Here is a 21,128-nt window from a genome sequence, read left to right as displayed (position 1 = left end):
AGAATTTTCATCTGAGCAAGTCCGGTGCCTCTAAAAAATTCGTCTTTACGGACTGTTCTGTTTTGACAGATTCTGCCTTTTATTTCGCATTGCCTCTTTTGCTGTGTTGGATGGATTTGTTTATTCCATTAACTTCCAGTAGCTTTGAGCAATGTCCAGAAGTGTTAAGAAAGATTGTGTCACCTCTGAACATGTGAATTTTGATTATGTACTAACCCTCTAATGAGCTTGTTTTGAGTTTGGTGTGGAGGAAGTTTTCAAGGGTCAAGAGAGGAGGATGATATATGATCAAGAAGAGTGAAAAGTCTAAGCTTGGGGATGCCCCCGTGGTTCATCCCTGCATATTTCAAGAAGACTCAAGCGTCTAAGCTTGGGGATGCCCAAGGCATCCCTTTCTTCATCAACAATTTATCAGGTTTCTTCTCTTGAAACTATATTTTTATTCGGTCACATCTTATGCGCTTTACTTGGAGCGTCTGTGTGCTTTTATTTTCGTTTTGTTATTTTCATTCTCTGAATAAATGCTTGTGTGGGAGAGAGACACGCTCCGCTGGTTCATATGAACACATGTGTTATTAGGTTTTAATTTTCATGGCGAAGGTTGAAACTGCTTCGTTAATTGTTATATGGTTGGAAACAGAAAATGCTACATGTGGTAATTGGTATAATGTCTTGAATAATTTGATACTTGGCAATTGTTATGCTCATATAGATCATGTTTAAGCTCTTGCATCATATACTTTGCACCTATTAGTGAAGAAATAAATAGAGCTTGCTAAAATTTGGTTTGCATGATTGGTCTCTCTAAAGTCTAGATATTTTCTAGTAAGGGTTTGAACAACACGGAAGACAGTGTAGAGTCTTATAATGCTTGCAATATGTTCTTATGTAAGCTTTGTTGTACCGGTTCATACTTGTGTTTGCTTCAAAAAACCTTGCTAGCCTAAGCCTTGTATTGAGAGGGATTACTTCTCATGCATCCAAAATCCTTGAGCCAAAAACTATGCCACTTGTGTCCACCATACCTACCTACTACATGGTATTTCTCTGCCATTCCAAAGTAAATTGCTTGAGTGCTACCTTTAAATTTCTATCCTTTGTCTTTGCAATATATAGCTCATGGGAAAAATAGCTTAAAAACTATTGTGGTATTGAATATGTACTTATGTATCTTATTTCCTAATAAGTTGCTTGTTGAGCGATAACCATGTTCCTGGGGACGTGATGTGCGTGGTTGACGTATTGTCTTTCCGTTCGACACGCGTCCGTTGGGAACCCCAAGAGGAAGGTGTGATGCGCACAGCGGTAAGTTTCCCTCAGTAAGAAACCAAGGTTTATCGAACCAGTAGGAGTCAAGAAGCACGTGAAGGTTGATGGCGGCGAGATGTAGTGCGGCGCAACACCAGGGATTCCGGCGCCAACGTGGAACCTGCACAACACAAACCAAGTACTTTGCCCCAACGAAATAGCGAGGTTGTCAATCTCACCGGCTTGCTGTAACAAAGGATTAGATGTATAGTGTGGAAGATGATTGTTTGCAGAAAACAGTAGAACAGTATTGCAGTAGATTGTATTTCAGTATAGAGAATTGGACCGGGGTCCACAGTTCACTAGAGGTGTCTCTCCCATAAGATAAATAGCATGTTGGGTGAACAAATTACAGTTGGGCAATTGACAAATAGAGAGGGCATGACCATGCACATACATATTATGATGAGTATTGTGAGATTTAATTGGGCATTACGACAAAGTACATAGACCGCTATCCAGCATGCATCTATGCCTAAAAAGTCCACGGTTATCATCCTGTTATCACCAGATTTTGGTCGAATCCAGAGGTGGGCCGTAAGAGAGATGGGCTTGGAAGATTACATGTGGAAGATCTTTGAAGCGGCCTTGCACGGAGAGTTTGGGCTAGTTTGCCCGTGTATCTTTAATTGTAGTAGGTTATATCTTAGATCAAGATTTAGAGTTTGTATCGCACACGGTGGGATATTCCCACGTTAGAAAGTCCGCTGGACTATAAATATGTATCTAGGGTTTATGGAATAAACAACAACACAACGTTCACCCCAAAACAAACCAATCTCGGCGCACCGCCAACTCCTTCGTCTCGGGGGTTTCAATCAGGTAAGCGACATGCTGCCTAGATCGCATCTTGCGATCTAGGCAGCACAAGCTCCACGTTGTTCATGCGTTGCGCGTACTGAAGCGTCTTTGATGGCGCGCAACGTAGTTATCATAGATGTGTTAGGGTTAGCATGGCTCTTCGTATAAACATGCTTACGTAGTGCAACCCCTGCATGTCTAGCCGCCCTCACGCCTATCTCAGGCGTGGGGGCGGCACCCTGCTTGTTCATCATCTAGTAGATCTGATCCATTACGATTGCTCCTTGTTATGCAAGGATTAGTTTAACTAGATGACCCGTTGCGCTATCGCGCAAATGGCAGAATACAGGCAAAATTTAAATTCTAAGTTTTAGCTTATATTTTAGTATTAATAATTAGCTTAAAATTTGACTGATTAGTATAATTGTAGACACATGATTCTATCAAGATGTTGCAATGATATGACAATTTTAGCGCAAAGGCAAAAGCGAAACAGTAGCTCATATATTTTTCAATGAAAAACCCAAGACCATACTGCTAAAGTTGACCAGTTATTTTCAAATCAAGCCAGGAACTTATAGGATGGCAATTCAAGGCAGGAACTTATAGGATAGCAATTCTGCCACTCATTCATTTCATCTCTTTTTGTGTGTGGTCTAATACAATCCCAGGAACGTATATGATGGCAATTGTGCCATTTATAAATGACCCGTTGTGCCCCGGCGCAAAGGCAAAACGGGACATTAATCCAGCCATAAGTTTTACACTAATTGGTTGCTCCATGTTCAGAAGTCAATAATCTTACTTTGCCACTTAAATGAGATGATGTTTAGATTCACTACACATGACAGTGCACACAGAGAAACACATAAGCCCAAAGACCTAAATACCATAGTCTGATTAGGCATGGGAAAACATACCAAATTCATAAAGATTGCCACAAAATAAAGTATTGTAAATTCTCATTACTTCATTTGTTTCCATCCAAACTCAGCAAAGTTTGTCCAGATTATTTTGCAGCGTTGCAGAGAATGGTGTCATTTCGGGAACCATAGCAGATGCTTGTTGCATCTTAAAACAAAGATGAACTACTAAGTCTTCTCGTATTGGCTGCTTGCTGCTTGAGCTCGCTAAACCTTATGGATGATCATTTGTAAAATGGAAAAAACAACAAAACAAGATAAGACTTTATGATGCTCGGAGGAAACAATAATATAAGTGCATAATAGAAATACTCAGTATATCATAACCATATAAGTATATTTTCAAAGAATCATGCACTAAGAGGTTCATCTCTATGTGCACTGTGTCCAAAGAACAAATATATACCGGAACAAGCATTACACACCAGCATATGCGTGCACCATTCAATGGTCAATGAGAATAAGTCATAAAGTAATACAAGAGAATCTTCTTCCTTCATGCACCTGTGCATGCATATGAATCGCTCAAATAATTAAGGATTTTATAACATAATAACTGAAGGGTCTCGCTGTTACATAAGAACCACAGTTCAGCGAGCTCAATGGACACAATTAAAGAGGTTGGAGAAAACGAAATACATTTGAAGGATAAAAGTTTGAAAGCAAAATCTATAACCTGGAATGGAGACATTGCACATTACCAAACATGTTCTAAATATATCTTGGGCATCTACTTTATGCCTAACTAACATAGAGAGCACTTTACATGGCAGGAAAATGAAAACGTTGGAAAAAATATTGGTACCAGTTGTAGATACAACTATCAAAAGGGTCAAAAAAAAAGTTTGCACGAGGACAGGACCTACAAGGCCCCAGATATCCATTCAATCCATACGTGGCGGGTAGAAATTGCAAAGAGGACCCTTTACATCTCTCGCCCTGAGAAACCTAGAATTTGAAGAAAGGCCCTCTACATTAACAAAAAACACCCTAGGACAAAAAATAGAAAAGCAATCGGGTCCCTGGGCGCCGCGGCCACCATTCGCCGACATCCTCAAGCGTCGCCGCCGAGGATCCAGAGCAGTATGCTCAACAGCTCCATTCCTGACGAAGAGTCGAAGCCACCGGTCACCTTCAGTTCACCGGGGACACACCACTTGATGAAGAGGAGGCGCCAAGCTCCAGCAGCAGACTCGAAGAAGGCCTCCGCCGTGGAGGTTGTAGTTTCGCCGCCCTGCCGACAGAAAATCGCAGAAGCCCAGATGGCTCTTGCATGTTTGAGCTCGAAGAAGTAGCACCACTCAGGCAACAGCCTGCTCCAGATGGTATTGTGGCAGTAAAGAACAAACAGTTTTATGTTAGATTTTCAGCAAGTGACGGGAACAGATGAGCTTCTTCTCGCTCGGAAGTGTTGGGTCTCAGGAGCGGAGACAACCCACCAATTCTTCCTAGAATGGCGAGTTACACCTGCCAGTACATCTGCAGAAGGCAAACAAATGAGAAGAAACAAAGAAGCAGGCAATCAAAACCTAGAAATAAAGTACATAACAGTGAACAAATTTGTAGAGCTGCTCCGCAATGATATTTGAAAAAACATGCCCTTCTTACCTTGTATACATTGGAAAAAGGCACAAAAGCAATAGGAAAGGGATCTTCTATGTTCATGCTAAAAGGAAATGAATACATATAGCTATTTGGCAACCAACAGAAACTAAAAAAGCAGATGTTATTTCTATTTTGCAGAACTATTTTGACGGATGCATAACACGCAGGTGTGCACTAATTTTTGAAATAACCATTCCCCTAAATTTGAAATAGCCGTTGTTATTCAATCCAGTAGCTGTAAGCCTGTAACTGATGAAAAATGCAACGAACAGATCCGACAATCTCTTATATAACTCATCAAAACAGGCGACTATATCCCAAATAAATAGAAAAGATTTCTAAAAACTTAGGGTAAGTTAACAACAGTGTTAAGTAGTAAATGAATCAAGGCTGGCACGTGAACATATGTTACTTGCAAGGAAAAGGAACACACTGTAATAATGTCGTAATGCCCCATATGAATGATCAGCTATGCTTTCCTTTTCTCAGGGAAAAAAAGGCCACACGATAAATAATGATGGAGCTTTCTATTCAGCCTCCTTTGACTAAATAAAGAGAGAAGATTTTGACTACTCAATGGAAATCAAATAGTTTTGAAGAATAATTACCAGCAACCCTCCCTGGAAATAATATTATGTTGACACAGTTTCCGTACATAGCATGGGTCTGATGCTAATGATTACAGCAGAGATACACTTGAAGTATAGCTCAGTTCTCGCACTGAAATAACTTCAGCCAACAGTCACCAGCGTAGAAGAAGTTATCAAAAAACATGCTTGCTTCCAACATAAACCACTGATAAGGTCACACAGCAACCATCATTATGAGAGGAAGTTTTCAGCGTAAGCCACAGATACATTGCCAAACAATGACCTGGACCTTCTGATCTCACCCATGCGAGATGTATCCTATAAACAAAATAACATCAAGCATTATTAATTACCTGGCTACACAACATAGATATATCACAATCATTGGCATGGCACTAAACATCTAAGATACTTTATATAGCTGAGATAAAAAAAACCTAAATGTTAAATTCAGAGAAATACAATCAGCAGCTCCCAAAAATTAACAACATGAGCCTAAGCAAAATTAAACTCTAATAAAATCGAAAACCAAGAGCTCACTTTGGCACAACAGGGTCCAAAATACAGTAACTAATTTGCACTGAACATCCAAGATATATATAGCTGCGATAAAAAAAACTAAATATTAAATTCAGAGAAATTCAATCAGCAGCACCCAAAAATTAACAAGATGAGGCTAACCAAAGCACAGCTGAATGTTAAAAATAATTCAATCTAAAATATTGAAATAATTCGTAGTGTGTCTTCTTTCGACACATGTGGAACTGACCTATACAATTGACTGGTACACACATAGCCTTTCTTCAGAAGTTCTTTGAACTGACCTGTACGATTGGCTGGCACACATACCTCCATTGTGTTTCCCTGGAACCAAAAATGAAACTTTAATATTGCTTTGCACAGAAAATAAGTAAGTTTGTCAGCTGCAAATTACGCAGTAAGAAGAGAATTCTGTAAGTCTAAATAGTGAGAAGCATATGCGTAATTAGTTACTGTATTTTTGGCTCATGTAAATACTTGGAAACGCAACTACCTTTGCTCTCCAGAAGTGCCTCGTTTATGTTTGTTGGTGTGCAGTGAAGGTATTGAAGATTTGAATAGGTATATATTTTGTGATATCTTATTTCGGCAAAATGATTAATGCCTAGTTTACTGATCAATTTGTCGTGGTTGGACGGTAACGGAATCAAGCATGTGCACAACAACGGTGTCATTACTCATTAGTGCCCTAAAATGAAGGATAATAATATATTTATCGGAAGAAAAAGAGTCACATATTGTCTCTGGTAATGCAAGTAGTTTATATAGAGGAAAAGGGTACAAAGTTGAGACAACTCAACATTTTTACTATAGGCAGGAGTAAGTAAGTCAAGCGACTGAATTATGAGATGTACCTCATGGCAACAACATTGAAATCCAGCTCATATAAGTTTTGCCGCATATTTCCCAATACCTGTATTCCGAGAGACAACAACGCATCACCAAAAAGCCTTAAAAAACACGAACGGTAAGAACTAAAGCATAAACCAGACAAACCATTAGAATCAGCAGGAGTATTCAGCGCACCACCTGGCGAAATTGAATCGAGACCTAGATGCACTGCATGTTGGGCAGCTGAATACATTACTCTAGCCCACATAGACTAAATAAGAAATCTGAAAATAACTGCTTACGTTCTGGCATAACAACAAACACTTATTAGGCACCAAAATCACAAATCTGAGCACCTAACATGTTTGGAGTTGATCAGAGCCATGATGCGTTGAATGCTCCTGTTCATTCTACCATGGCTGAGACGGAAAAGAATGTTCCATAACCACTCTAAGAATGGCGGGGCAAAAAAACTGTGGGAACTCGAACCAGTATCTGCTGGACAGAAATGTAGGCGGTCGTGCATTGCCATGACATGTTGAACCAATCTTGCCGGGCCACTCCTCCTGCAAGCCAACCTCCGCGCAATCGTGCTTGCTGCTATATATGTCACCTCAGCGGCGGCGGACATGCCTCAGTAGCAGCGGGTCCGTGCGCCGCACCGCAGGTTGGTGGTACACACCGGAGGACGCTGGGTAAAATCACGGTGAGGCGCGAGCGAACTTCAAGAGAAATGGCCGCCGACTGGCTGGAGACGGTGGCGAAGTACACCGGTGATGCACTCTGACAAAGAGGAGCGCCGCTACTGGGTGACTTCGGGGTTGTGCCTTCTCGCAGCAGCTATGCAATTTATCTAGAAATATTTAGGCAACCATGCCACAACAGAAAAAGAGCAATCAAATTTTCCCTTATATGTATCTGAACTCACAGCGATTTAGTAATCCATAGGTCCTAGATTGTAAGCCCATATGGTACCCTACGATTTTTTCTGTTAGATCTACTACAAGATCGAAATTGATCATCGATATCACGATTTAATAGATGTTTCATTTCCTTAAACTATGGGAGTTGAGCATCCAACGGAGATACTGGAAGAAAATATAGAGGATACAATCAGCAAAATAGCCAAATCTCAACATCAAACCAAATCTTGTGGGAGAAAAAAAATAAAGACAGGACACATGTTAGAGATTAGGATGGAAAGCTGGCCAGAATAAATCAAGGCGGAGAAGGCTGCACCTGCATCTGCATGTACAATCGAACGGAACAGAAGATTGTAGGGAAGTGTTTCCATGGTTGGCTCCGCCACTGTTGGGAAACAGGCTCCTCGCGCGGATGAGAAGTATGTAGGGCAGCGCTTCCATGGTTGGCTCCGCTAGTGCGCCTCCTGGTGGGAAAATTACGGGAGAAGACAGTCAAAATCGATATAGACTCCAAATCCCACCTGTATATTTACAGGAACCTGCAATACCAATCAGGGTTATAAGTAAGCAGAAGGATCCCACCTGTATATTTACAACAAAGAAAAAATTGTTACGCGCGAATCAGAACCTGCGAAGTGATAAATAGTAAACATGCATATACAGCAGAACCGGGAGAAGATTTACCTGAAGCTAGCAACAACACATGTTTAGAAAGGCGTGGTAGATAATGAGAGAGTTAAACTTGCAAGGGGGAATTTAATCATACAACTTTGTACATTGGCACCTGGTCTATACAACAGAACTGGGAGAAGATTTACCTGAAGCTAGCAACAACACATGTTTAGAAAGGCGTGGTAGATAATGAGAGTTTAACCTGCATGGGGGGATTTAATCATACAACTTTGTACATTGGCACCTGGTCATATTACACATTGTAAAATATAATTGCAAAAATAGCACTCCATAGTTTACCACTTAGGTAAAGTACTACATTTCCACAACTAAGCAGTTTTAAGCATAGACGAGTAAATGACCAGCTAATGATAATCAAAATGATCAACCTGAAACGCTTGGAAAAAAGAACAAAAATCATTATGCATTACGACACAAATATTACCCATAGAATACCCACTGATCATTCGCTTGTAGAGCCAAAATTAAAATCGAAGCATCTTATTTAAAAGTGCAAAACAAGTTGATGTTTCTGGTTGCATGCCTACTGAATGATCTAATATACCGGAGGAATGGAAAGTTTACATAAAAGGGAAGAGTGCAAAATTTTATTTAGCACATGCCAGATGGGGTAAGAGCACACTCCACATGATGGATATATTTTTTTCTTTGGTGTTCTACTAAATCCAATATATCCTGGTGTAGATATATATATGATTTTCACACTTCCTCAAAAACATGTTCCCAGGGAAATGGCAGCAAAAAGTAGCAGTAAGCCAGCAGCTATTCACGAAACAATATGAGGGTCTCGAAGCCCTCACCTCAGAGCAATTAACATAGTTGCCGGAAGAACACAATGCAGCCAAAGGGATAATTATTGGCAAGAAATCTGAACCAAAAATATGACTCCTCTTTTACCTCCTCCACAGAAACAACACTATATTTCAACAGAAGGCAAGGAACCTGCAACCCAAAGAAGATGATGACATAATGGGCTAGCCAACCTAAAATATACATTGCAACTTCATCATCTGTGCAATCTTATTGATTGATTCTCTAGTGAATGCTTTGCTTTTCTTAAGTTTCTATGGGTGTGTAGTATCTTGTTCATTCAGTGCAGTATAACATAATGATGAGCTCTCTGAATAAGTGCATCTAGTGAACATACTGAGTCAGTAGCATCTGCTACAGCAGGTGCGGAAAGAAGTGCATGGGGGTAATAAATCAACAAGATGATACTGTTATAAGGTCCAATTATTATCTATCTGAAACCTGAGGTTAAGTTCTTGATTTTTCACATATATTCTATACAAAGAAAGGAGCAAGTAATCACAACTGACAATAAAAGTTAATATCTATAGACGGTTAACATTTTGTATCACCACTGGAATGAGAAGAACCATCCCCAATTCAGATGGTTTAGCGGGCTTTCCCAATTTCCTCCTCTCTTTTCTTCACAGAGAAGTGTTTTCCATTCAAGTATATTACAGGGTGACTGGAGTATAGGAAGAAACAAGCATCTTTCCAGATCATTTTGTGTCTAGGAAGAAACAAACATCTTTCTCTGCAAGTCCCAATCAAACGACCTGGGTTCTATAATTGATGAAAGGGCCAGATTGCCACCGTTCCATAGCAGTACTTGCAACATGATGTGATTTAGCATTGGATAGTTCTAGAATTCAACAAATTTCCCTACTCAAGTTCAGGTAAACTCAAGTTCAAAGTTCAGCTGAGTGTAGAAGAATAATGGCATGCAGCCTCATCACAATTCACCATTGCATCCGAACAGGAACCAACAGGGGCTCTTAGCAGGTTAATTAGCAGGATTACCGGGGAGCCTTGCTGTCGGCAGTGGTGTCATGCTCGTGGTAGCCGTAACCGAGGTGGGCGCCGCACTTGCAGCACAGCAACCGCGTCCGGCGCAAGAAGAGGCGGAGCGCCCGCACGTGGAGGTGGGCGCCGCACTTGCAGCAGAACAACCGTCCGCCTCAAACACCACCACCCTCCGCCGCCGCCTCGTCGCGCCGGCCGCCGTGTACAGCACCAGAGAGCTCAGCTTTAGGTCGTACCCGCACGCCCTGCATCTGCACAGGGAACGGAGCAGGTGAGATCAACGCATCTAGCAGAGACGGCGGCCGCCACAGATATGAACGCCAGTACGGAAGCAAGGCGACGGCGATGTCTAGGACGGGCATCCCGGAGAGAGGCAGTGCGGGAAGAGGAGAAGAGGCCGACCTGGTCGTAGTCGCCGCCCACGAAAGGGTCTGCCGCTCCGTCCTCGGCGGCGGCCATCCTCGACGCGCTGAACACCGCCTCCAGCCGCCATCGCCGCCGCTAGGCGCGTGCTCCCAGCCTCCAGCCTCCAGCCGCCTCGACACGGCTCTACATGCCGCCGCTGGCTCCCGCATCCAGTCGAGGGGGAGAGAGGAGAAACGAAAATGGGGGAGGAGAGGAGGCTGCCATTGGAGAGGAGAGGAGGAGCGAGGAGCGAGCCCAGGATTGGGGATCTCGTTCGATCTAGATTCTCTCACCTCTGGTGGATAGGCGACCAGGCGACCGAACGAGAAATGACAGACTCACAGCACGAGCCCTCTTGCCTCTGCCACGCGACCCCACTCAAAGAAGACCCCAAATGTCATAGACTTCTCAGCACAGCGCTAACGTGAACGAGGAAGAGGTAAAATGGACGGTGGTCAATCGCTGCGGGAGGCAAAATTTACTGTCCAGCACCGATCGGACGACCAACGAAGGTTTGCCCCTTTGGATGCCCTGGTTGGCCGGGTAGTCTAGGAACATTTATAGAAGGAATATCTGCAATAGTTAGGCCTTACAAAGGGGGGGAGGATCCAGTGGCACGTAGGGTGGCATTTGCAAGTCCTAAACAGGATGTTCCGCGGATCAACATCATATGTTGGTTCTTTGGCCTTGTTTAGGATCGGTTTATGAGCACCGTGCGTGGCCGCGAGGCCCAACCTGGAGTAGGATGATCCGATTATGCGGTGAAAACCCTAAATCGTCGTAGATCTCATTAGCTTTATCTTGATCAAGCAGGATCACCAAGTATTCGTGCACCCCGTACGAATCATGGGTGAATCGGCTCTTTGAGCCGATTCACAGGATAACCTGAGAGCCGATCGAGGCTCGTATTTAATGTTTACGTGTATGCCATGCAGGAACTAAGCGAGGCATCCCCATCACCTTCCTGACCAGGTATAGGTCAGGTGGCACGCCCTTGCACTTCGCATCGCCGCGTGTGACCAGAAGAGCATTGCGGGCCGTCGCTCGGAGGGGTCTCAGCCAGCCGCAGCTCTAGGCTCTTCCCGGCTCTACCGTGTTGACAGGCCGCTGCCCGCCGGTGGGTTTTGGCGATCAACACATTCTGGCACGCCCGGTGGGACTATCATCTACATCAACCACATCGCCATCTACATCTGAGATGGCGACGGACGGCACGCCAGTCACCTACGAGGAGCTGCCTGCTGAGCTCAAGAAGAAACATGACGAGATCAAGGCCACCCTCGAAGCCGACCTCATCGGCTCTTTTCAGAGAACCCGTACCCATGGCATCAGATGGAAGGGGTTCTCACCACAAGGTGCACTCGATGGGATAGATCTCTCTGCCCCGTCGGAGGAACGCACCAGGGCCCTGCGGCAGGAGATCAACTACTTGGTGGCTCACTCGCTACACCGCCACTCTGAAAACTTGGTCAACGTGTTGGAGCGTCTCGCTCTGCGCGTGATCCAGGAGATCATGAGCCACCAGTACTCGCCGTCAGGACCAGCTCTCGGGACGCACCAAGGAGAGTTGCCACTCCAGTCCCGTCCACCGCTGCCATATGCGTTGGCAGCACCACCTGAAGTGCCGGCTACACCGGCATTCGTCGTCTACAAGATCGGTGGTGACCCTAGTGACTACCAGTTCTTGGCTGAGGCGCCTAAGGAGATCCCTCAAGGATACGCGTGCACGTATGTGCCAGATTGTGGCAACTGGGCACTCTCAAACCAGGCCACAACGTCAGGGACTCCGGCGCAGACAGGAGGGACGTCAGCGACAGAGCTTGAGAAGCAGACGTGGCTAACTAAGTACGCCACCCCGACGAAACTCCAGAGCCCAGCTCCTGCAGTTGGCTCAGAGCTGGAAAAGCAAACATGGCTGGCTAAGTACGCCACCCCGGCGAATCTTCAGAGTGCATCTCCTGCAGCCAGCACGGCGGATCAGATCAGTACCATACTGAGAGACCAGTTCGGCATTATGCCGAAAAGGAGGGCAATCGGCTATTCCAAGCCGTACCCCGACGAGTACGAGATGATCCCGCTGCCACCTAAATATCGGCTCCCTGACTTCTCCAAATTCAGTGGATCAGATGGCTCCAGCTCCATCGAGCACATCGGCCGATATTTGGCGCAACTAGGACCGGCTTCGGTGTCGGATCAGCTACGTGTGAGGCTCTTTTCACAGTCCCTCACAGGATCGGCTTTTGGATGGTATACCTCTTTGCCAGCAAACTCCATCCAGTCTTGGAAGCAATTGGAAGAACAGTTCCATATGCAATATCATTCAGAAGCTTCCGAGTCTAGCATTGCCGATCTAGCACAACTACGTCAGAAGCGCGGAGAAACGGTGATAGAGTACATCCAGCGCTTCAGGAATCTTAGGAACCGATGTTATTCGGTTCGTATAACTGAAAAGGAAGCAGTCGAGTTGGCAGTAGCTGGCCTTGCAACACAGCTCAAGGACATGGCCTCCCAAGCAGATTATCCCTCGGCCGGCGCACATGGTTCGAAACTATCAGCATATGAACAGCGCCACCCAGACCTGTACCAAGACAAGTTCAAGCGTGCAGTAGTCATGGTCGATACAGAGGAAGGTGAAGTGCCTGCGGGAGACCAAGAAGTAGCAGTGGCTGAATGGACTCGGGGAGGAACCCCTGTGTCCTGCAAATGGGTAAAGCCACCAGGGCCGCCCAGGGGATTTGATTTTGACGTGACCAAGACTGAACAAATCTTCGACCTCCTGCTCAAGGAGAAACAGTTGACGATTCCTGAAGGTCTCAAGTTCCCTACGGCGCAAGAGCTAAACGGAAAGCCATACTGCAAGTTCCACAACTCGCTTTCCCATGCCACCAACGACTGCAGGGTGTGGCGTCAGCACATCCAAGCGGCGATAGAGAAGGGGCGTTTAATTTTCAACCAGTACGCCATGAAGGTAGACACCCAGCCCTTCCCCGCCGTTAACATGGTAGAAGTCATCTACCCTGAGAGTTGCCAGCCAGGTCCCACGTTCAGCATCAACATGGTAGGACCTGGGAACCACTCTGGCAAAGATGGAGATGAGGGCAGCTGCTCTCATAGCAAGGATACAGAGGAGGCCGCTCCACGCGATCGGCTCCATCATGATGGCAAGCGCTACGTTACAGAGGGAGAAGTGAAGAATATAAGATATCAACGACCTCTCTCTGATCACCTCCTCAACAAATATGTGAGTCAGTATGACCAACACCGGCGGTCCAACTATGATGATGAAGGAGATCGTCTGGCTAGAGAAGCCAGAAGACATCGTCGGCAGGATCGCGATGAGGAGGAGCACGAGCGCCGTGCCACGGAAAAATCAAGGGAGCAAGATGACAACGCCAGACACTGGGACTGCCCTTTCTTCAGACACTGCTGGGATTCAGGAATGAGCCGATTGCCTACAATCGGCAATTGCCCAGAATGCAACAAGAAGAAGAAGGAGGCAGCCAACGTGTCTGTGTTCGAGCGTTTAGGGCCTCTCCCGTCACAAAGCAAACGCGCTGAGTCACCTCGTTGGGCAGATCTTGAGGATTCCGAAGACGAGGGACTAGAAGAAGAAGACAGGTACCACCGTCCAAGGTGGTGCCCTGACGGACTCAGCCGTTCACAAAAGCGCAGGGTTCAACGTTTGCGCGGCCTGGAGGAAGCCGAAAGGTTATACCTGCATACGCTAAGGAAGGCACGGCCTGATCTGGCCGCAAAGGTTCAGCGAGCCCTGGATGAAGAGGGTCGTCCACGAAGAATGGAGTGGCGTCCCAAGCAAAAGAAAGCCGATGATGAAACATCGGCTGGCACAAACATGGTGCTTGTCTTGCCGACGGAGCTTAGTGTTCCACGATTATACGATGCACTTAAGGTGGACGACAGCAGGCGCGTCAAGTCAGAGGTTGGGTTGGTTTTATCCAGCCTAACCGAGTAGCAAGATTAAACCAATGAGCAAACCGTGCGAGGCTGATCCTTGTGATCGGCCCCAAAAGTTTATGGAGGGACATTACGAAACCTTCATCGAACGAGCAAGGTGGAGGCCGATTCCAGCAATCGGCCAAAATTATCTTCTGCACATATTCTGTTTGTGGTCAGCAACGATCTACTGGGCAGTGGCCACGTCGGCAGATGAAAGTCAGCATAAGTCTTTGTGAAGCCGACGTGCAAGTACAGTGCCCTGACTAACCAAGAAAGCCGATATCTGCAGTCATTCAGCAGATTCGGCTCGGGGGGCAGCTCACCCTGAAGGTTCTCTGCTCTGGAGAGCCGATTTTGCTGAAATCAGCTGGTTCCGCATCATGACTTGGAAACCGATGGCGACAAATTTGGTCAGTCCACTGATATGCTCGCCTTGATAAAGGCTCGGGGGGCAACTGATGGCGCAGAGTTTGCCGTTCTTAAGAAGCCGATTGAGATTTCATCAGGCTGAAAACCCAGTGGTATCGACTTCAGGATCAAGTCGTTTTCGGCAGCAATTCTGGGGCTCTCGTGAGAACGACGATTTGCATAGTTGTCCGCCAGAGCTCAAAGGGGTGGGGCATTGAGATACTGGTGCGTTGTTATCGGCTCGTTGGGCATTGGCTAAGTGACGATCGGCAGGGTCAGCGGAAGAGGGAATCGGCTCGATTAAACTCCGAAGAAATCGGCAAACTCAAATTGGGGAAAAGTTCTTCATTGATAAACCAGATTTCTTACATAGAAGAGCTGATTGCTCTCAAAAGGGAGTACTAAGGGGATACATTGCCCCGTCTACTGTTGCTGATCCTATTCTAGAGGACCTATTCTACGGGCCGTCACTGCCCTCGTCGTCGCCATCGTCAGCGCTGTCGGCGCTGCTCCCGGCGAGCTCGTCGTCGCTGCTGTAGCTACCGCCGGCAGGACCTTCGTTGTCCTCGTCCTCCACGTCGTCGTCGTCGTCGTCGCTATCATAATCACTGAGATTCCCTGGCCAGGGGCAATGGCGCTTGGCCGGCGGCTCGTCGGAGAGGCTGTCGTCGTCATCCTCCTCTTCCTCTTCCTCTTCCTTCACCTCGGAGGAGGTAAAGTCATCCCAGGAGAAGCGATCGTCATCGCTCTCCTCTTCCGATTCCCCGTTGGCGAGGAAGCGGAGGTCGCTCTCCCCGTCCGTCGAGGATTGGTCGTCCTCGGACCAGATGGAGAAGTCATGGTCTGACTCCTCCCCGGCCTCAATGGCGCGGCGGATGTTGGCCGCATGGACTTTTTGTGGGCTCAGTGCTGGCATCGGCTCGGGAGAAGAGAACTCGAAGGAAAGTCCCGACGAGGTAGAGGAAGAAGAGGACATGGTGCGCAGAAGGGTTTTTTGGAGTGCCGATGGCTGGAACAGAGGAAGGGGATAAAGATGACTATTCAGTCGGCACGGTTAAATAATGAGAAACCTGGTGGGAATTACTGCCATCACAGTTTCCGAAGGGGTAATGTCAGAGCTGTCAAATTTTGCAGAGAAGCTGAAAGGACAGGGCATAATGATGACGGAGGCTGCAAATGGCTCTGTTCTGCCACGACATGACCCTTCGAGAGGAAAATATAATGATTTTGGAAAAATTATTTCCAAAACCAGGGGGGCATGTGTTATCACCAGATTTTGGTCGAATCCAGAGGTGGGCCGTAAGAGAGATGGGCTTGGAAGATTACATGTGGAAGATCTTTGAAGCGGCCTTGCACGGAGAGTTTGGGCTAGTTTGCCCGTGTATCTTTAATTGTAGTAGGTTATATCTTAGATCAAGATTTAGAGTTTGTATCGCACACGGTGGGATATTCCCACGTTAGAAAGTCCGCTGGACTATAAATATGTATCTAGGGTTTATGGAATAAACAACAACACAACGTTCACCCCAAAACAAACCAATCTCGGCGCACCGCCAACTCCTTCGTCTCGAGGGTTTCAATCAGGTAAGCGACATGCTGCCTAGATCGCATCTTGCGATCTAGGCAGCACAAGCTCCACGTTGTTCATGCGTTGCGCGTACTGAAGCGTCTTTGATGGCGCGCAACGTAGTTATCATAGATGTGTTAGGGTTAGCATGGCTCTTCGTATAAACATGCTTACGTAGTGCAACCCCTGCATGTCTAGCCGCCCTCACGCCTATCTCAGGCGTGGGGGCGGCACCCTGCTTGTTCATCATCTAGTAGATCTGATCCGTTACGATTGCTCCTTGTTATGCAAGGATTAGTTTAATATCTGCAATAGTTAGGCCTTACAAAGGGGGGGAGGATCCAGTGGCACGTAGGGTGGCGTTTGCAAGTCCTAAACAGGATGTTCCGCGGATCAACATCATATGTTGGTTCTTTGGCCTTGTTTAGGATCGGTTTATGAGCACCGTGCGTGGCCGCGAGGCCCAACCTGGAGTAGGATGATCCGATTATGCGGTGAAAACCCTAAATCGTCGTAGATCTCATTAGCTTTATCTTGATCAAGCAGGATCACCAAGTATTCGTGCACCCCGTACGAATCATGGGTGAATCGGCTCTTTGAGCCGATTCACAGGATAACCTGAGAGCCGATCGAGGCTCGTATTTAATGTTTACGTGTATGCCATGCAGGAACTAAGCGAGGCATCCCCATCACCTTCCTGACCAGGTATAGGTCAGGTGGCACGCCCTTGCACTTCGCATCGCCGCGTGTGACCAGAAGAGCATTGCGGGCCGTCGCTCGGAGGGGTCTCAGCCAGCCGCAGCTCTAGGCTCTTCCCGGCTCTACCGTGTTGACAGGCCGCTGCCCGCCGGTGGGTTTTGGCGATCAACACATCCGAACCCCTTCCAGTATTAAGTTGCTAACAACAGACAATTGCATTAAGTATTGCGCGTAATGTAATCAATAACTACATCCTCGGACATAGCATCAATGTTTTATCCCTAGTGGCAACAGCACATCCATAACCTTAGAGGTTCTTGTCACTCCTCCAGATTCACGGAGACATGAACCCACTATCGAGCATAAATACTCCCTCTTGGAGTTACAAGCATCAACTTGGCCAGAGCATCTACTAGTAACGGAGAGCATGCAAGATCATAAACAACACATAGATATAAATTGATAATCAACATAACATGGTATTCTCTATTCATCGGATCCCAACAAACACAACATATAGCATTACAGATAGATGATCTTGATCATGTTCGGCAGCTCACAAGACCCGACAATTAAGCATAATGAGGAGAAGACAACCATCTAGCTACTGCTATGGACCCATAGTCCAGGGGTAGACTACTCACAAATCACTCCGGAGGCGACCATGGCGGCGTAGAGTCCTCCGGGAGATGATTCCCCTCTCCGGCAGGGTGCCGGAGGCGATCTCCTGAATCCCCCGAGATGGGATTGGCGGCGGCGGCGTCTCTGGAAGGTTTTCCGTATCGTGGCTCTCGGTACTGGGGGTTTCGCGACGAAGACTATTTGTAGGCGGAAGGGCGGGTCAGGGGGCCACATGAGGGGCCCAGGAGACAGGGTGGCGCGGCCAGGGCTTGGGCCGCGCCGCCCTATCATCTGGCCGCCTCGTGGCCCCACTTCGTTGACTCTTCGGTCTTCTGGAAGCTTCGTGGCAAAATAGGCCCCTGGGCGTTGATTTCGTCCAATTCCGAGATTATTTCCTTACTAGGATTTCTGAAACCAAAAACAGCAGAAAACAGCAACTGGCTCTTCGGCATCTTGTTAATAGGTTAGTTCCAGAAAATGCACAAATATGACATAAAGTGTGCATAAAACATGTAGATATCATCAATAATGTGGCATGGAACATAAGAAATTATCGATACGTCGGAGACGTATCAGCATCCCCAAGCTTAGTTTCTGCTCGTCCCGAGCAGGTAAACGATAAACAAAGATAATTTCTGGAGTGACATGCCATCATAACCTTGATCATACTATTGTAAGCATATGTAATGAATGCAGCGATCAAAACAATGTAAATGACATGAGTAAACAAATGAATCATAAAGCAAAGACTTTTCATGAATAGTACTTTCAAGACAAGCATCAATAAGTCTTGCATAAGAGTTAACTCATAAAGCAATAATTCAAAGTAGAGGTATTGAAGCAACACAAAGGAAGATGAAGTTTCAGCGGTTGCTTTCAACTTATAACATGTATATCTCATGGATATTGTCAATGTAAAGTAGTATAACAAGTGCAATATGCAAGTATGTAGGAATCAATGCAAAGTTCACACAAGTGTTTGCTTCTTGAGGTGGAGAGAGATAGGTGAACTGACTCAACAATTAAAGTAAAAGAATGGTCCTTCAAAGAGGAAAGCATCGATTGCTATATTTGTGCTAGAGCTTTGGTTTTGAAAACAAGAAACAATTTTGTCAACGGTAGTAATAAAGCATATGTGTCATGTAAATTATATCTTACAAGTTGCAAGCCTCATGCATAGTATACTAATAGTGCCCGCACCTTGTCCTAATTAGCTTGGATTACCGGGATTATCGCAATGCACATGTTTTAACCAAGTGTCACAAAGGGGTACCTCTATGCCGCCTGTACAAAGGTCTAAGGAGAAAGCTCGCATTGGATTTCTCGCTATTGATTATTCTCAACTTAGACATCCATACCGGGACAACATAGACAACAGATAATGGACTCCTCTTTTATGCATAAGCATGTAGCAACAATTAATTTTCTCATATGAGATTGAGGATATTGTCCAAAACTGAAACTTCCACCATGGATCATGACTTTAGTTAGCGGCCCAATGTTCTTCTCTAACAACATGCATGCTCTAACCATTAGGTGGTAAATCTCCCTTACTTCAGACAAGACGAACATGCATAGCAACTCACATGATATTCAACAAAGAGTAGTTGATGGCGTCCCCAGGAACATGGTTATCGCACAACAAGCAACTTAATAAGAGACAAAGTGCATAAGTACATATTCAATACCACAATAGTTTTTAGGCTATTTGTCCCATGAGCTATGTATTGTAAAGGTAGAGGATGGAAACTTAAAGGTAGCACTCAAGCAATTACTTTGGAATGGCGGAGAAATACCATGTAGTAGGTAGGTATGGTGGACACAAATGGCATAGTGGTTGGCTCAAGGATTTTGGATGCATGAGAAGTATTCCCTCTCGATACAAGGTTTAGGCTAGCAAGGCTATTTGAAACAAACACAAGGATGAACCGGTGCAGCAAAACTCACATAAAAGACATATTGTAAACATTATAAGACTCTACACCGTCTTCCTTGTTGTTCAAACTCAATACTAGAAATTATCTAGACCTTAGAGAGACCAAATATGCAAACCAAATTTTAGCATGCTCTATGTATTTCTTCATTAATAGGTGCAAAGTATATGATGCAAGAGCTTAAACATGAGCACAACAATTGCCAAGTATCACATTATCCAAGACATTATAGCAATTTACTACATGTAGCATTTTCCAATTCCAACCATATAACAATTTAACGAAGAAGAAACTTCGCCATGAATATTATGAGTAAAGCCTAAGGACATACTTGTCCATATGCAACAGCGGAGCGTGTCTCTCTCCCACACAAAGAATGCTAGGATCCATTTTATTCAAACAAAACAAAAAACAAAACAAACCGACGCTCCAAGCAAAGCACATAAGATGTGATGGAATAAAAATATAGTTTCAGGGGAGGAACCTGATAATGTTGTCGATGAAGAAGGGGATGCCTTGGGCATCCCCAAGCTTAGACGCTTGAGTCTTCTTGATATATGCAGAGGTGAACCACCGGGGCATCCCCAAGCTTAGAGCTTTCACTCTCCTTGATCATGTTGTATCATCTCCCTCTCTTGATCCTTGAAAACTTCCTCCACACCAAACTCAAAACAACTCATTAGAGGGTTAGTGCACAATCAAAATATACATGTTCAGAGGTGACATAATCATTCTTAACACTTCTGGACATTTCACAAAGCTACTGAAAGTCAATGGAATTGAAAAATCCATCGAACATAACAAAACGGGCAATGTGAAATAAAAGGCAGAATCTGTCAAAACAGAACAGTTCGTAAAGACGAATTTTATTGAGGCACCAGACTTGCTCAAATGAAAATTCTCAAATTGAATGAAACTTGCGTACATATCTGAGGATCACTCACGTAAATTGGAATAATTTTCTGAGTTACCTACAGAGAATTTTGCCCAGATTCGTGACAGCAAAGAAATCTGTTTCTGCGCAGTAATCCAAATCTAGTATGAACCTTGCTATCAACGACTTTACTTGGCACAACAAAACACAAAACTAAGATAAGGAGAGGTTGCTACAGTAGTAAACAACTTCCAAGACTCAAAAATAGAAACAAAGTACTGTAGTAAAAACATGGGTTGTCTCCCATAAGCGCTTTTCTTTATAGCCATTAAGATGGGCTCAGCAATTTTAATGATGCACTCGCAAGAAATAGTATTTGAAGCAAAAGAGAGCATCAAGAGGTAAATTCAAAACACATTTAAGTCTAACATGCTTCCTATGCATAGGAATCTTGTAAATAAACAAGTTCATGAAGAGCAAAGTGACAAGCATAGGAAGATAAAACAAGTGTAGCTTCAAAAATTTCAGCATATAGAGAGGCATTTTAGTAACATGAAAATTTCTACAACCATATTTTCCTCTCTCATAATAACTTTCAGTAGTATCATGAGCAAACTCAACAATATAACTATCACAT

The 21,128-nt window shown here is 45.0% G+C and overlaps 1 long non-coding RNA gene across 10 annotated transcripts; it reads right to left on the bottom strand.

Moving 5' to 3' along the window:
• Positions 1-3,804: 3,804 nt before the first annotated feature.
• On the bottom strand, positions 3,805-10,752 carry LOC127307811 (uncharacterized). Of its 10 annotated transcripts, none has more exons than XR_011746988.1 (8): positions 10,429-10,752; positions 10,024-10,277; positions 6,901-9,156; positions 6,764-6,826; positions 6,622-6,680; positions 5,997-6,091; positions 5,246-5,545; positions 3,805-4,511 (listed from the first exon to the last, which is right to left on the bottom strand). It is a non-coding gene; the product is annotated as an uncharacterized lncRNA (long non-coding RNA). The 10 variants fall into 10 exon arrangements; XR_011746986.1 differs by having other exon boundaries at positions 6,764-7,686; positions 7,838-9,156; XR_011746989.1 differs by having other exon boundaries at positions 6,764-7,451; positions 7,838-9,156.
• Positions 10,753-21,128: the final 10,376 nt, after the last annotated feature.

This window comes from Lolium perenne, chromosome 6 (genome assembly GCF_019359855.2).
Source record: "Lolium perenne isolate Kyuss_39 chromosome 6, Kyuss_2.0, whole genome shotgun sequence".
In the NCBI taxonomy this organism is placed as follows: Eukaryota; Viridiplantae; Streptophyta; class Magnoliopsida; order Poales; family Poaceae; genus Lolium; species Lolium perenne.
Note: the sequence above shows the minus strand (reverse complement) of the source record. Positions and strands in the feature narration are given on the sequence as shown.